The sequence below is a fragment of the Ovis aries genome, chromosome 15 (assembly GCF_016772045.2).
Source record: "Ovis aries strain OAR_USU_Benz2616 breed Rambouillet chromosome 15, ARS-UI_Ramb_v3.0, whole genome shotgun sequence".
In the NCBI taxonomy this organism is placed as follows: domain Eukaryota; kingdom Metazoa; phylum Chordata; class Mammalia; order Artiodactyla; family Bovidae; genus Ovis; species Ovis aries.
Window position 1 is genome coordinate 36,353,952 of NC_056068.1, and position 16,779 is coordinate 36,370,730.

At 47.6% G+C, this 16,779-nt stretch overlaps 1 long non-coding RNA gene across 2 annotated transcripts; it reads left to right on the forward strand.

Moving 5' to 3' along the window:
• Positions 1-240: 240 nt before the first annotated feature.
• Positions 241-16,484, forward strand: LOC121816683 (uncharacterized). Of its 2 annotated transcripts, XR_009596623.1 has the most exons (5): positions 241-455; positions 1,303-1,407; positions 1,529-8,003; positions 12,564-13,245; positions 13,837-16,484. It is a non-coding gene; the product is annotated as an uncharacterized LOC121816683 (long non-coding RNA). The 2 variants fall into 2 exon arrangements; XR_009596622.1 differs by having other exon boundaries at positions 12,564-16,484.
• The last annotated feature ends 295 nt before the right edge of the window (positions 16,485-16,779 follow it).

Genomic DNA, 16,779 nt, shown 5'->3' on the forward strand with positions numbered 1-16,779 from the left:
TGAGGCAGCTCTACCTGGGGCCACTGGGATCTTGAGAGGTGTGCTCCTGGGAGCCACCTGCAGCTGTTAGCATGAGACTGACTCTAGAGAGGAAATGGGCTTTGGTTTCAGTTAAAGCAGTGACGGGAATGCGACAGGTCAGGTCTTGCAGGCTCGAAATCCCTGAGTGATCATCCTGTTCTTGCATGGGCACTACGCCCATGGCGTTCCATGTGGGGTTGGAGTCAGCAGCCCCAGGTTAACATATCCTGGTTCGGCACCATCCGTGTGATTTACAGTCACCTGGGTCCTAGGCCCAGTGATCACTGATTGAAAGTGGTCGGGAAAGGGACCTCTGTGTCTGGTGTTTCACGCATATTATCTCATCCTTTATGGCAGACCTGTTCTCATCTCCATTTGACTGGTGAAGAAAATGCAGCTCAGAAAAGTTCAGCAAACTGCCCAAGGTGACGCAGGTAGGGAATGATGAAACTGATTTTTGTGCCTGAGTCTGTGGCTTCAAGGTCTGTACTCCATCCATCGAGAGTTGTTTTGAAGGAGACTGGTGATGGGGAGAGGGAGAGAGGGGGCTTCCCTGGTGGCTCAGATGGTAAAGAATCTGCCTAAGATGCAGGAGACCCAGGTTCGATCTCTGGCTTGGGAAGATCCCGTGGAGAAGGAAATGGCAACCCACTTCAGTATTCTTGCCTGGAGGATTCCATCCATGGGGTGGCAAAGAGATACAACTGAGCGACTAGCAATTTCACTTTGTGATTTTAAGATCTGTGCTCCCTCCATCGAGACTTGTTTTAAAGGAGACTGGTAATGGGGAGAGGGAGAGAGGGTGAGCATCTGCCCCAGGGTCATAGTTTGAGAAGCAGGACAGGAGAGCCCCCTTGAGAATGAGAATTGAGGTCAGTGAGTGAGTGTCTGGGATGGTTCCTGCCCACTCCCTCCCTAAGTAAAGGGTGTAAGGAAGACAGAGCTTGGGTTCCTTTTAAAGGAGACCCCTCTGGGGAGTGAGCTGTGGGGAGAGTGTGCGGGGTGGCGGAGGGGCCACCTCCTATCACCGTGCTGGTTCTGCTGTGGTGAGAAAAGCCCCAGTTCCAGTTGGGCTGTAGCAGCCCAGATGGGACACACTGGGAGCTGGGGGGAGACATTGTCACCTGGCCTCCCCTGACTTTGTCTGTGGCCTTATGCCTGCCACTCACACCACCTCCACGGGTCTGTCTAATTCTGATGTTCCCTGCCAGGGCCCCCTAAACTTGAGAGTGCCTGAAAGTCATCTGGGGGGCTTGTTAAAAATTAAATTCTGTTTCATAGAGCTCCCAGGAGAGGCTGGTGCTGTCACCCAGGACCACACTCTGACTAACCCGTTCTCATCCTCTGGACTCTGAGGCACACTGTGTAGACAGCACCAGAGTCAAGGTATTTTTTTCCCCTGTGTAGACCCGGAGTGTTAATAGATGAACTTGTGCCAACGGACATGTCCGTCTGGCCTCTCAAAGCTTCTTTCAGGACGTCTTCCCTGATCTGCTTCTACCATCAGCTCCTTTAGGTGCAAAGTGGTTAGGAATGTGGACCCTGGAGCCAGATGTTTTGGGTTCAAATCTTACCCCTGCCTGTGTGAACTTGAGCAAGTTGCTTAACTTCTCTGAGCCTTGGTTTCACCATCGGTGAGCTGCAGATGATGGCGATGCTGATCTCACAGAGCAGAGGATTAAAGGAGTGATCACTGGTAAAGCTCTCAGAGTGAGCCCGTTATAGATGTTCCCTCTTCTTCATTATTTTTGCCATCATCACCATCCCTTTCCTCCCAGCCTCCCTCCAGCCCTCTCTTGTTCCTCTCTGGGCCCCAGTGCCCAGCGCAGAGAATTTTCTCAGAACTCAAGTGGGGTGCCCTGAGGCCAGGCAGAGCAGGACTGCTCCTCACAGGATGCAGATTTATGGCCCAGAGGCCAACGTTGGGGCCGACTGAGGGATTCTGGTGGGATTACAGGCTCCTCTCAACAGGGTCAATCTTTTCTCATCTTATCTGAGAGCTGACAGAAAACAGAGGGTGACCCAGTTCAAGCCTCACCCTACTCTGGGGGCCATGACCAAGCCTTTTGTGATCTGGACATTTTGCCTGTCTCCTGGGTTTGGCTCTAAGGGTAACCCTCTCCCATAAACCAAGCCTGGTGAGGCTGGGGGAACCCCTGAGCATGGGTGGGGTGTGCTTCCAAGCTGTCAGATGCAACACGGGACTGGGTCTGTTTCATCACTGACTCCCCTGGCTTCTCACCAAATGCTGGGGATGCTGTACCCTGCCGGGGGGCTGGAGGGGTCCATGCCACACTCTGACAGAATGCAGTCCCCTCTTCAGATCCCTGGCTAAAGAGAAAAATGCAAGCACAGAAAACAAAGGCCCCACTGCCCAGCATAAAATACGGCTTCATAATCCCAAGTGTGGCCAAGTGCGCTGTTAAGATATTTAGAAGGCTCTTGAATTATTTCCACTTGAAAAATGTTTTTATGTCTCCCATTCTGTTCACTTGATTGGCTAAGGTGTAATTGCTCTCCTGGCCCGGACTTTGCTCCCTCACCGATGGGAACCCCGCTTCTGCATCTTGATATTAAGAACAGATACTGAGAGCTGAATGGGGCATTGTTTCCTGGCCAGATCAGTAGCTGCTGCCTGCACTTAGTGAGCAAGCAGTCCAAGACTGGCAGCCCAACCTAGACCACACTGTGGCTTGCTTTGATTACTTGGTTCCATCCCGCTCCAATCAGGAATGGATCACACATGTCCAGGTTTGCATTTGCTCTTCCTCCCCCACGTGTTTTCCACAGTTGCAACTTAAAGGAGTGGGTTTGGGGTTGGAAGCCTACTTCGGTTTCTGTGTGTTGAGGGGGTTGGGCTGGAGTAACAGGGGATGTCCCCTGGTTGTCCCTTCTCCCCAACCTGCCCCCACCTCCCTCCCACCACTGACTCAAAGCGGAGGCTTGGAATGTAAGCATCTTCTGCTGATATGTTCCCTTACTTGTGACCAGAAAATGTTCTAGAAACATCCCTCCGATTAAGAACAATGAGGAACGCCCATTCTTTCCCCAGCAGGCAGTAATCACTTGAAATTTGGCACTTTCGCATTTTAACCAGATAGGTCTAAATATAGAATCATAGCATCTCATTTTAAAAGGATTTGGGAACACGATCTACTGGTTACTTAAAAACTCTTGACTGCAAGTCTTTATTATCCTGCCCGTGTCCACCCTGCCTCCCTCTGCTCATTGTGACGCTGGGCCATAAATGCCAAGAACCCAAATAGAAGCCTTTGAGCGGTGGGACCCAGCTAAAGAACAATGGCAGGATGTTGGCTCACAGGGTGTCAGCATTTGCCAAATAAGTTTATCCTTTATTTATTATTTTCACTGTGGCTTAAAACATGCAGTCCTCAAAGCCAAGTCTCTAAACTGAAACGTATGTCAGGCCTGCTTCTGCTCACGACAAACTCAGGGACTTTCCCCTTTGCTCCTCGCCAGTGACTGGGACCAAAGAGAATATGTTTTGAATTTACTGAGAGATCTACTGCTTTGGGCTCAGTTTTTGTACTTTTAAAAAGCAATCAATAATGGCCAGTTTGTAATAAGAAAAATTTATGAACTGACAGGCAAAATGTAATTACGGAGGGGATTCCTTGCAAGAAAAAAGAGGTGATGTTAACAGACATCCCGACAATCTGTTTGCACTCATTTTCATTCATATAAATGATGAAGTGCTTCTGGGTAGAAGCAGCATTCTCCGAAGGCTTCCCGGGAGCCTGGAAATGTCGCTACCAAAGTTTTCGCTAACGAAGGGCAATGCGTTGTGTTAACTTCTCATTGTTATCCACACGTGGATTTTTCACAGTGTTGTTTTTATGACTATAACTGTTAGCCAGCAGCAATTTCTGCACCTCGTCTTGTTGGTCCCTGAGGAGACCCAGCATGTTTGGGAGTTTCTGGAAACTGAGGTGGTGTTGCAGGCACCCCAGGAGGCTTCGGTTCCTTCCACCCATCCCTCTATCTCCTCTGGCCACTTTCTTCTTTCAGTCTTGGCTGCTGAAGAGAGACCTGGAATTTCTTGTCTGTAAAAGGTGTCCTTCAAGAGGAAGAGCGGAGGTCCCTGGCTGCATACCAGAAGTTGCTCTCAAAGTACCTGATGCTGATGAGGATGGCGTGTAGGGCCTTTATATATCCTGAGACTTGGGCTTCCCTGGTGGCTCAGTGGTAGAGAATCCACAGGCAAGGCAGGAGATGTAGGAGAAGCAGGTTTGATCCCTGGGTTGGGAAAATCCCCTGGAGGAGGGCATGGCAATCCACTCCAGTATTCTTGCTTAGAGAATCCCATGGACAGAGGAGCCTGGCCAGCTAAAGTCCATAGGGTCACACAGAGTCAGACACGACTGAGATGACTTAGCATACACACATGATTATCACAAGTCTTAACAAATGCTTGAAAAATAGTAATGGCACCTGACACCCACATGTCACTTCCAAATCATAAAGTACTTTAGATACCAATGTCCATTTTGACCTTCCCAGCAATCTGCAGGGACATTTATTATTATACTCATTTTACAGATTAGGAAATTCAGGCTCAATGACATTACTTGACTTGCCCACAGTCACCCAGCTTATTGATACTGAAACCAGGATTTGGACTCACGTTTCTCTGTCTCCTAGGCATGTGGTCTTCTGAACATGGCAGAAGTAGAAAGGTCAGTTCTTTTAGGAAGATCGAGGAACAGAATAGACATTCTGTTACAGAAATATGATTTAGTGACATTGTACTTAAATTGGTTGACTTTTAAGGGGAGACTAAGGTTGCCAAAAAAGTGAGAACTGTTTTACCATTTTGCATCTGCAGGCTGTGTTGATTTTCCAAGTAGGTCCATATCTTGACTTTCTGTCATTTGCTTTCTGTAACCACAGCCCTGTGGAGGCGGGCAGGGAGACATCTCTACTCCCACACTGTGGAGGAAAACAAAGCTATGAGGCTGGGGGACCTGCCCGGGTCAGAGAGGGCACCCCCAGGAAGCTGGAAGCTCCTGATCACATCACCACAGCCTACTAACGTACAAGAGGGGCATTTCCTTGCTTTTACAGAAAAGAAAACCTTAGTATGCTTTACTTTTTTTCCCCCTTCATGTTAACATCTCAGTTGAAAGTCGAATCACAAATCAAGTTGAGATCCAGGAGTGAGTTGAAGTGAGCCCCATCCCTACAAAGAGCAGTAACTAGAAAGAGGGGCCGGGGCCACCACAGCCCACCACAGCCTGATTCCCATCTAGATATTCAGCCCCAATCCTTATGCCTCTGCAGCCTGGACAGTTCTCAGCTACCTAAGAGGACAGTGACGTCTCAGAGATTTTCAGTAACAAATGTGGAAACAGAAGGGGTCTGAGCCTCCTGCACTTACCCAACAACCCAAATGCACAGCAGCTCTCTCTATCCGGCCAAGGCCCCTGGGTGTAGGTTTGGGTATGTCTGGCTCTGTGCCTCCACCCCGGGCACAGTAACGGGTGACAGGTGTGGCCACAGGACAGGTGTGGCTGTGGGGGCAAGGTTACCCTGCCAGCCTTATCAGTTAGGAATCTGGTTTCTAGATCTTTTATTTCTTTGTTACTACAGTAAAGCTGCAGACCCTGTAACTCTGTGGTTTCGAACCTCATTCTCTTCTTGCTCCTGTGTCTGTGGGGCATCTGGGTGTTGACTGATCTAGTCGCGGTCAACCCCAGCTCTGTGTGTTGGTTTCAGATCTGCCCCCTGTATCCTTCCTCCAGGGCCAGTGGGCCCACCTGGGCGAGAGCCATGGAGATGGCAGATATGCTAGTCACATTTGCAAACATTCCACCCATCAAAGCCAGTCATGTGGCCCTGCCCAGTCTCAGCGGATCAGGGAAATCTGCTCAGGGAAACCAAAGAGAGTAAGAATCTACTGAACTTTCAAATTATCACACAAGCTACCTGACTGGCATCCTATTTCCTAACTGACTCTAACTCAGAGGGAGAAAAGAGATATGGCTGACTATGATAGAATTTCCCCTGAAATCCCCTACACAGAGACCCTGAGCCCTAGATGCTGAGAGTAGAGAGGACTTCAAAAAGAGTGAGCAGGCAGGGGCAGTTGCCTCCCTGTGGTGGATCAAGGGCACTGGGGACCAGCAGATCCTGGGCAGTGCCTTGAAGAGCGACAGGATGGGAAGACAGGATGGTGATGGAAAACAGAAGCACCAGAGCCGGCACGAACTGGGTTCAAATCTCAGCTTCTCTACTTACTGAGCATGCGATTTCCTACTCTAGGGCTCCATTTCCTCATCTATAAAAGGAGGACAATCCCATGTACCTCAAGGCAGGCAAGTGAGCAGGGAGAGCTAGCAGAGAGCAAGGATGCTGGGTGCAGGAGGATGCTCTGAAGGGAAGGAGGAAAAACAGTGATATCTGAGAAGCTTGGGACAGGAAGAGACTGCTAGGATAAGTTTAGTGAGTGAAGTTGAGTTGGGGTGGCTTCTATTTCAGCTGGTTAGAATCTCAATGCCCCATCCCGATCCCAGTTCCTTCATTCCTTCCAGAAATGTTTACTGAGCTGCTGCCCCGTGCCAGGCACCAGTCTAGGTGCTGGGACTGCATCAGTGAATGAACCAGATGAAACTCTGTCCTGGTGGGGAGTGGGGTGGGGCTGGGACTGAATTAGTGAAGCATGGGTATGTTTCAGGCACTGTGCTGGGCTCCATGTGTGTCATCGCCAGGTGGTTACTGTTCTTTCTGACTTTGGGATTAGAAAACTGAGAGCAGTGAAAGCAAATAACTATTCCATGGCCATCAGCAGCCTGGGAGAGACACAGCTGATGCTGTTCCACCCCGGAGTCTTTCTACTCCGTCACATCTCCAGGCACGAAGAAGGCTTGTGAACAAGCCCTGAGACTCTTGGAGGAGCAAGAGACACTAGAAGACAAGTGGCGGTGCATGTTAAGGTGACTAGCGATGTTTTGGGCAGAGGCACTGGGCTGGGAATTCCAGGCTGGTGCTAGTGCACGGGTGAGAGTCCTGAGCGCAGGCAGCTCCTCTGCTGGCCTGTCCAGAGGGGACCAGTGCCCCCTTTAAGACTCAGGGAGCAGGGATGGCTCCAGGGGATCCCTATGTGCTTCTTCACTATTAAGCCCAGCCTGTTCCCTTCACTAATGTCAAATGCTCCAAGATAATGGGACCAAGGCCTGCTTGAAATCAAAAAGAAATCTGAAACAGATGTTAGGGAACCTTTTTTTTTTTTTAACTTTGAATATGAGGATGAGCCTAGCAATTATTGGCAGAACTCTAGCCTGTGTCAGAAACAATTAGCTGCCTGGCCTGAGACCAAATGGGTCCCCAGCTTCCTTTTACTTCCTTTCTGGCTCAAGCCAGATGTGTTTCCAAGGCTGAGCTGTGGCCTTCCCAATGGGTAGGTGGCCCTGGGTCCCTGACTCAGTCTGGAACTATAACCTCCCTGTTCTGCCCCTCCTGACCCACTGTCTTTCTCTCTTCCTGACCGTTTCTCCTTTGCTTTCTAATTCCCACCCCCACCAATACTAATCAGGTTAACTAGGCAGGTGCACACACACAAACACACCAAACCCGCCACTTCCGATTTTGGCAACTGCCTCAAGATTCATAATGGGGACCAACCAGACAGGGCCATCCAAAAATGTATAATGCTCCTGCTCATCAAAGCCCCTCAGATAATCTTTCTGTGTGGAATTTACTCTTAGTCATAGCAACTGAATGGGCTGTTGGCTGGGGCCCTGCTTCGGAAATTCCATAGACTTTGGATTCAAGAACACCATTAATTGAGCACCTTTTGCGTGCCAACCACCCGACAAGCATATTCCAGCTCTTTTCAAGGTCTCCTCAGCTTTCTGTAGTGGACAGATCTCACGCTTCATCGGCTCCTGCCCCACCCTGCAGGACTCTCCCATCTTGTGTGGAGGAACTCAGAATGGTCACCTAGAGGCTCCTGACTTGGCCAGGTATGTGATGACCATATGCAGCCTTTGGGAGATCTTACTCGCCTGTCCTCTTGCCCATGGAGTCATCAGGGCTCTAATATCAAGGAGTATGACCAGGTCCCCAGAGCTCCCCCATCTGCCGCTCTCCAGAGACTCTGTAAGAGGACTTCCCTCCTGCCTCCCTACACCCTCCTCTGTGTTGCTTGGGTCTCAGGCTGTGCTGGCCATGGACTGCATTGTATCAGGTCCCTCTGGAAACCCATGCCTCCTCTTCTACCGCAACGTCCTTCTCCATGGGCTTATTCTAAAATGCCTTTGGCTTGGCTGGGTGACTGAGACCCCCAAGAGGTATTAGGCTGTCACCTCTTCCATGTTCTTGTGCCTTATGTCCTCAAGCTTACATTCTCTCTCTAGAAAGAGGGGCCTGTGTTCCCTTCCCCACACCTCTGGACATGACAGATGTCCCAGAGGTACCGTTGACTTTATCTCAGTGTAGGTTACATTGACTCCTCACAGTGATCCTGTGAGGAACCTAACCAGGTAATTTTGTGGTCTAAATCGGTGGGTGGAGGCTGAACATGATAGAAGAGAGCTCACTGTGCTCCAGGAGTCCTGGGTTCTAGAGCTGGTTTTGTCACTGATCCCAGAGGGGCACCATCGCCAAATTTGTTCTCCTCTGTGGTTTTCTGAGTTCCTACCCATGAACTGAAGATAGCAAGAACATGGCTCTCCAAATTCTCTTTCTGCTCTAATAAAAGGGATGCCTTGTTTCAGAATGGGCTACATGGATCTACTTGGTGGTCTCCTTACACACTCACTGCAAGGTGATACACCCCTTGGATTTCCTCAACACGTACCTTCAGTGCTTGAAGGACTGAGTCAACCTGACACCTGTCTGTGTCCCCGGTGACCTGAGAGTCTTGCTGCTTCTCTGCAGCAGCCTCCACTTTCACTTGGCCTGACTTAATGAACACGGCCCCTGGGACCTGCTGGACCTCCTCTTCGACTGCTCTTCCTTCGCTCTCTACTTCCGCCGCACTGGCCTCTGGGGATCCTTCACACACTGCACACCCTCCAGCAGCAGGGCTGGTCCCTCTTCCTGGGTCACTCTTACCCCAGAGACCTGGAGAGCCTGATCCTTCATCTTTCACATATTTGCTCACATGCTACCTTCTCAGGACTTCCCTGGTTGGTCTAGTGATTGAGATTTCACCTTCCAATGCAGGGGATGCATGTTCAGTCTCTGGTTGGGGAGAGATGGGAGCTAAGATCTCACATGTCTCGAGGTCAAAAAACCAAAACAAAACAGAAGCCATATTATAGCAAATTCAATAAAGACTTTAAAAATGATCCACATCCAAAAAATAAAATAGACACTGCCTGCTCAGCGAGGCCTTCTAGGAATGCCCTCTTTCAAAGTACTCCCTATAGCGCTGCTCCTATCCCCTTTCCTGGCTTTATTTTCTCTACAGCACTTCTTAACATCTGGCTTATTCTATATTTTCCTTATATTTGTGAACTGTATTGTCTGTCTCTGCACATTGGGTTGTAAGCTCCAGAAAAGCAAGGAGTTTAGTTTTCTTTGTCTAGAACCAGGGCAAAGACATTGCACAGCTCGAAGGGGCACCCTTTCCATAGCATGTAATGCAGAATATGATGTAGCAGCTCTTCCTGAAATAGTGCTTGGCATAGAGTTGGCACGTAAGGCAGTTTTGTGGCATGAATAAGCCAGAATTAGCTGTCTATTCTTGGCAGAATTAAATCTCTTGCAAGCAGAATGTATATGGGAGTTTCCCATTCAAAGGCAACCGAGGCATGAAGTAGGATGATACAGGATCAAGTATCCTTGTGACACACATGGCAGAGCCCAAACACCCTGCTTTTGGTACCTGGATATAAGACATGTAGAAGTCGTATATTCATAAGGTACAGAGGAATAAAAATGGATACAAAAGAAAACAATAAATCTCATGAGCTTAGGATAATCAGACTCAAACTCAGTGCTCTAAGAGCAGAGAGGAAGAGTCCATTTCTTTTTTTGTTTAATTAATTTTTATTGGAAACTTCATGGACTACAGCACTCCAGGCTTCCCTGTCCCTCACCATCTCCTGGAGTTGCTCAAACTCACATCCATTGAGTCAGTGATGCCCTCCAACCATCTCATCCTCTGTCACCCCCTTCTCCTCCTGTCTTTAATCCTTCCCAGCATCAGGGTCTTTTCCAATGAGTCAGTTCTTCACATCAGGTGGCCAAAGTATTGGAGCTTCAGGCTCTGCATCAGTCCCTCCAATGAATATTCAGGATTGATTTCCTTTAGGATTGACTGGTTGGATCTCCTTGCTATCCAAGGGACTCTCAAGAGTCTTCTCCAACACCACAGTTCAGAAGCATCAGTTCTTCAGCACTCAGCTTGCTTTATAGTCCAACTCTCACATCCATACATGACTAATGGAAAAACCATAGCTTTGACTAGACGGACCTTTGTTGGCAAAGTAATGTTTTTGATTTTTAATATGCTCTCTAGGTTTGTCATAGCTTTTCTTCCAAGGAGCAAGTGTCTTTTAATTTCATGTCTGCAGTCACCATCTGCAGTGATTTCGGAGCCCAAGAAAACAAAGTGTGTCACTGTTTCCTTTGTTTCCCCATCTATTTGCCATGAAGTGACGGGACCAGTTGCCATGATTTTAGTTTTTTGAATGTTGAGTTTTAAGGCAACTTTTTCCACTCTCCTCTTTCATCTTCCTTAAGAGGCTCTTCACTTTCTTCCATAAAGGTGGTGTCATCTGCATGTCTGAGGTTATTGATATTTCTCCCAGCAATCTTGATTCCAGCTTGCACTTCATCCAGCCTGGTAATTCACATGATGTACTCTGCTTATAAGTTAAATAAGGAGGGTGACTATATATATATATATATATATATATATATACACATATATCCTCTCTTTTGTGGATTTCCTTCCCATTTAGGTCACCACAGAGCGCTGAGAAGAATTCCATGAGCTATACAGGAGGTTCTCATTGGTTATCTATTTATACGTAGTATTAATAGTCTATATGTGCCAATTGCAATCTCCAAAGGCCCCGAAATTCTGTTTTTAAAAGATTTCTTTATTTACTTGTTTCTGATTGCACTGGGTCTTCGTTGCTTTGCTACTTGCGGCAAGCGGGGGCTGCCCTCCAGTTGCGATGTATGGGCTTCTCGCTGCGGTGGCTCCTCTTGTGGCAGAGCATGCTCTGTAGAGTGCATGGGCTTCAGATATCATGGTGCTCAGACTGAGTTGCTCCGTGGCATGGAGGATCTTCCCTGGCCAGGGACTGAGCCTGTGTCCCCTGCGTTGGCAGGCAGATTCTTAATGAGTGGACCACCAGGGAAGTCCCCCAATTCTTGAGGAAGCTAAGAAGGGGGGAATAACCATGTTCACCAGCTCAGTCTGATATAGAAACACATGTGCTTCTCAAAGTGTTTCAGGAAAAAAGATGAACTATAGATCGGGGGAAAAGAAGTTTTCTGGTTAACTTACAGTAAGATAGAACTTTCCAGTTACCCCTAGTCTTTCCTCCCTTCTCCCTTGTCCTATCCTGAACACTCTGGTTAACCAAGGTTGAGCCACATTCCTAGGGGGTCTAAGAGAAGTGCCCTTGAGCTTACTGAACATTTGGCTTCAGGGACAGAAAGACATTTACCTGGTATTATGTCTTTTAGGCACAAAGGACTAAGTCATGGTTCTTTGTCTCTTTTTCTAAACTGCTGCTGCTGCTGCTGCTAAGTCACTTCAGCTGTGTCCGACTCTGTGCGACCCCATAAATGGTAGCCCATCAGGCTCCTCCGTCCCTGGGATTCTCCAGGCAAGAACACTGGAGTGGGTTGCCATTTCCTTCTCCAATGCATGAAAGTGAAAAGTGAAAGTGAAGTCGCTCAGTCGTGTCTGACTCTTAGCGACCCCATGGACTGCAGCCCACCAGGCTCCTCTGTCCATGGGATTTTCCAGGCAAGAGTAAACTGCGCATCTATTAATACAAAACCTAGCCTGGCAGTGGGGCACAGAGGGCTGGGCCAGAGCCACTCCACATGCTTCTGAGAAAGCTTTTGAGGCCATTATCTCCTGGACCGCAGCAGGAGCCAAAGTGGGTGTCATTAGACGCCTCTAAAAGGCTGGTCTGCGTCCACCAGAGATACAGAAAAGGGTTAACTACAAAGAGGTGCTGGCTGAACAAAGGACCAGAGACAAGAAATTGTAAAATGTAGAAGAAAAGGAAAAGTGAGACAGGAGAAGTTAGGGGCAGATGGCAGTTCCCTAAACAATAAACACAGTGGGAAGTTTCTGTAATTGTGGGAGGCATGAGGGAAAAGGGGCTTTTAGAATACCATTAGGATAGGAATCTTCAAACCATGGCTGTTCCTAAGTCCAACAGACCCAGGCTGGCAAGGAAAGGGGTCCTCTCGGACTTTCAGGCAGCATTCTTTCTATACGCTCCTTAGTCTCCCTTTCTTTAAATACCTAAGGGAAAATACTGTAAGTTTCTCATGTCTGAAATCAGCCAACTCAGTGAAAGTAATAAGATGCATTGCCTCTCCAGGCTTGCTTACAGTGACACTGATGATAGAAGCCTCTACTGACAACTACATCGTTGATATGAAGGGAGAAGACCAACCAAAGACTGCAGTCTGGACCTGCAGAAGGAGGTGGACACAGACCCAACCCAAAATCATCACCAGCCCATGTGCTGCAAGCAAATTTAAGACAGAATGAATATTGAAATCAGTAAAGACTTGAATTTAAATCTCAGCTTTGCTATTTATTAGCTGTGAGAATTTGGGTTGTCACTTTGCCTCTCAGAGCCTCCATTTTCCTTTCTGTAAAATGGGAACAATATCACAGTGTTCCAAAGGGCCAGTGGGATGATACAATGAAATGGCTCCCAGCTGAGGACTCTTGTCATGCATCACAACTGTCTTCACCTGCTTTTAGTGGCCCCATCAGACTCATTGTATTAAGGGAGCTCATTAAAAATGGCAATGATGGTGTCCTTAATAGGAATGGTGATGACAAGGATGGAAGTATAACTCAACCTCAAGAAATCGACCTCAGGCTTAGATTTAGCCTGCAAGGTAGGATATCAAACAACAGGGAACTTGACAATCAGGATGAAGACATTCTTCAGACACTGCGGTTATTACACCAGGATGTTTTACAGTCACGTTTCTCACTCGTCTGCTGAATGCAACTGTTCACAGTCATAGTGATTATTGATTATATAGGTGAGTGTCTGTCTTTGTGGTATTTCTCCTGGATTAGCCAGATCATTAATTTCATGGCATATGCTGCTTACTGACACTTCTGGGAAATCGGAAATCTGAATAAACACTTTTACCAGAAATTATATTAGATTTAATATTTGACTAAGAGATTCCCAGATATTTAACATTACACCATAGTCAAGAGAGAAAGCTTGGGAATTCCTGTGTGACTTCAGTTTGTAACCCATGGCATTTTATTTCCCTTCCTTAAGGTCATTCAAGCACATAAGACATCTTTACTCCTTTTTCCATCCTGGGCATCCTTTTCAGGCTCTGAGTTTCCAAGGAGCCAGGGAGCATGCCTTAGATCTTCCTGAGGTCTGCCTCTCACCTCTCAGCCAGGACCACCCACCAGGCCTGTGGTGACCCCTAGTGATTTCCTCAAGTCTAGCCAGTTGCTTGCTGTACTGGTTTGAATTGCATGTATTCCTGTTTAGTCGCTAAGTTGTGTCTGACTCTCTGAAGACCTGTAAATTGTAGCCTTCCAGGCTCCTCTGTCCATGAGATTTTTCAGGCAAGAATAATGGAGTGCATTACCATTTCCTCCTCCAGGGGATCGTCTGGACCCAGGGATCACATCCGCATCTCCTGTGTCTCCTGCATTGGCAGGCTGGTTCTTTACCACTGAGCCACCTGGGAAGGGTTGAAAGGTAGCCACCCCAAAAGATACACCCATCCAGAACCTGTGAATGGGAACTTGTTTGGAAAAAGGAACTTTGCAGATGGAATTAATTAAAAAATCTAGAGATGAGTTCAACCTGAGTTGCCTCAGTGTACCCTAAACCCACTTACAAGTGTTCTTACAAGAGACAGAGATCAGCAAGCATGGCTGGAAAAGACGGGAAGACACATGAAGACGGAGATGGTGATGTAACCGCAGGGAACACTGAGGACCATCAGAGCTGGAAGAAGCAAGGAGGGATCCTCTCCCTGAGCCTGCAGAGGAACCACGGCCCTGCTGACACCTTGATTTTGGACTTCTAGGCTCCAAAACTGTGAGACTAAATTTCTGTTGTTTCATGATACCTGGCTTGTGATAATTGGCTATGGCAGCCCTACGAAACTAATATAGCAGTCCAGCCTGCTTTCTGCCAGGCACTGGTCTCTCCCAACTCTCTCTTCAGTAGTGCCTGGGGAGGGTAATTTATATGCACACATTCCAGCTTTATTTAGTTTACTTTACCTTTTAATATTCAGAGGCTTCAGACATAGGCATCTCAGCCTCACATCTTCAACCTGAAGATAGCGGGGATTTGAGGCTACAGTTAATAGGTATCTTCCCATCCCTATGCTCATGATAGACAGTCATCTCGAGCACTCTCTCTCCTTACTCTGATTTCTCTTCTACAGCATCTTGGCAGGGGGATTTTCCTGGGACTTGCTTGCTTGCTTGCAATTATTTATTTATTTTTATATGGACCATTCTTAAAGTTTTTATTGAATTTGTTACAATATTGCTTCTGTGTTATGTTTTGGTCATGAGGCATGTGGGATCTTAGTTCCTCCACCAGGGATCAAACTTGCATCCCCTGAATCGGAAGCTGAAGTCTTAACCACTGGACCACCAGGCAAGTCCCCTCACTTATTTGCATTTATTCATAGACAAGGAGCTCACCAGCCTCAGGGCAGCCTGTCTGATTAGAGGCTATCTGCCTGTTAAGATGTAGTAGCCAGATGCCAAAACAAATTTGCTTGTTTGCCTATAACTTCACCCACTTTGGAGTAATATGAGATACACAGGTTTCCTATATTGGCAGAGAGCTGACACCATCCCTGGGTCTACTGGTGTCAAGGTGAACAGCCCTGCTTTCTCCAGGTAGTCAGTGTGCTGTGCTCTCTGGCCTCCCTCCAAATGCAGTGTGCTCTCCTCTGCAGCTGTTTCTCCAGCCCAGGCACTTTCATGGAGGCTCCCAAGGATGATCAGCGCTCTCTGGCCCCTCGCACCACAGCCCTGGGTGAGGGGACTAGACACCAATTGTCCTCCTGTTTGTTCGCCCCCCTGCCTTTAGGAAGAGTCCCACACTCTGCGATTCTGAAGAGGCTGATCAAGGGCGTCAACATTCTCACCCCAGGGAAAACAGGGACCCCTGAAAGAGCACCTCAGACCCCTGGACACAGTGGATGGGGTTAGACGGACTCTTGCAGGGGCTAATTTATGTTTATGAGATGTTGTTATCATGTAAGCCTGAGCCGCTCAAACTCTATTTTCCCGTTTCTGGGAAAGAACCTAATAGAAAATGCCTCAGACACAATGAAAAGCAATGGAGAAAGAGAGAAAAACAAAGAGGGCGGTGAGGGAAGGAAGAGATGAAGAGAGATGAGAGACTGAATTCTGGGGATATTCTTGGAGCATCTGGATTCAGCTCTGTTTAATGCTAACCCACCCCAGGACTTCTCATGAGCCTAAAGTTCCATCTTTTCTTGAGCTTGTTTGACTTGGTTTGATGCTTTTGCAAGCAAGAGTCTTGGTCAAACACATCCAGTCCAGCCAGTGCTCCTCTATGGGCCACCCAGGAAGGACTGACTGTGTGTGACTCTGGCCGTCACCAAACCTCCATGCTTCTTTCTGACTCTGCCTTCAGCCAAGATCATGCAGATTCCTTCCCTTATGACATCCCAACCTTGGCTGTCTCCTCATTTCACACTGGTCATTTGCAACCTAGTCCCCACCCTTCCCTGCCCTCTGTGCCCCATCTCTGAGCTCTGCTCCATTAGACCTCTTGTGCAGAGAGGTGTCCCCATGCCATCTGCAGGGCCCTCCTCAGGTCCAAAGCGATTCCCTTTGGCCTGATTGGTATCTGTGCAAGCCTCACATGGAAGCCATGCTGCACAGTCTCCAAGAAAGCTTGTGCATGCAACACGAGAAGGCTCACCTTCATTCAATCCAATTTAACTGGAAGAAAAACAGCACTGAAAAACAATCTTTAGCAATCAATGCTGTGATGAATTATGTAGCAAATCATAAGCATCACCCCCAAATATTATGCCTACAGGAAATGGCCTTATGCAGCTAATTGTTAACTGGGAAACTCTTTCATTAATTCAAATGGGTCAACATTTTAAATGATACTGTCATATAAATGCGGTGTGAAGGTTTACATGCAGATCACTCTAAGGTATCCCTTTTTTTTTTTTTTTTGGTGAAGCCGACTAATGCTGCATTATGTTTTATTGTGCAATAAAATTATGTGCTAAAATTATGCTCATAAATGTACGCAAATGTAAACCAAGCTATTAGTTATGTTTTCACAGATAAAAGTCATTAGCATAGCTATCAAACTCTTCTTCCATTTGAATAACAGAATTATGTCTGGAGTCTCTGGCTGCCTTGCTGGGGCTCAGTCTCTGGGGGAACAAGTGTAAATCTTGTTGCCTGTTGGTTATGTGGGAGTTAGTAACCCGACCTGACTTCCACCCGCTGAGGCTGACTTTATACAGAGCCCACTGGGTCACTAGCTGAGGAAGGTCCCTTTCAGCATCTCTCAGCATCTCACA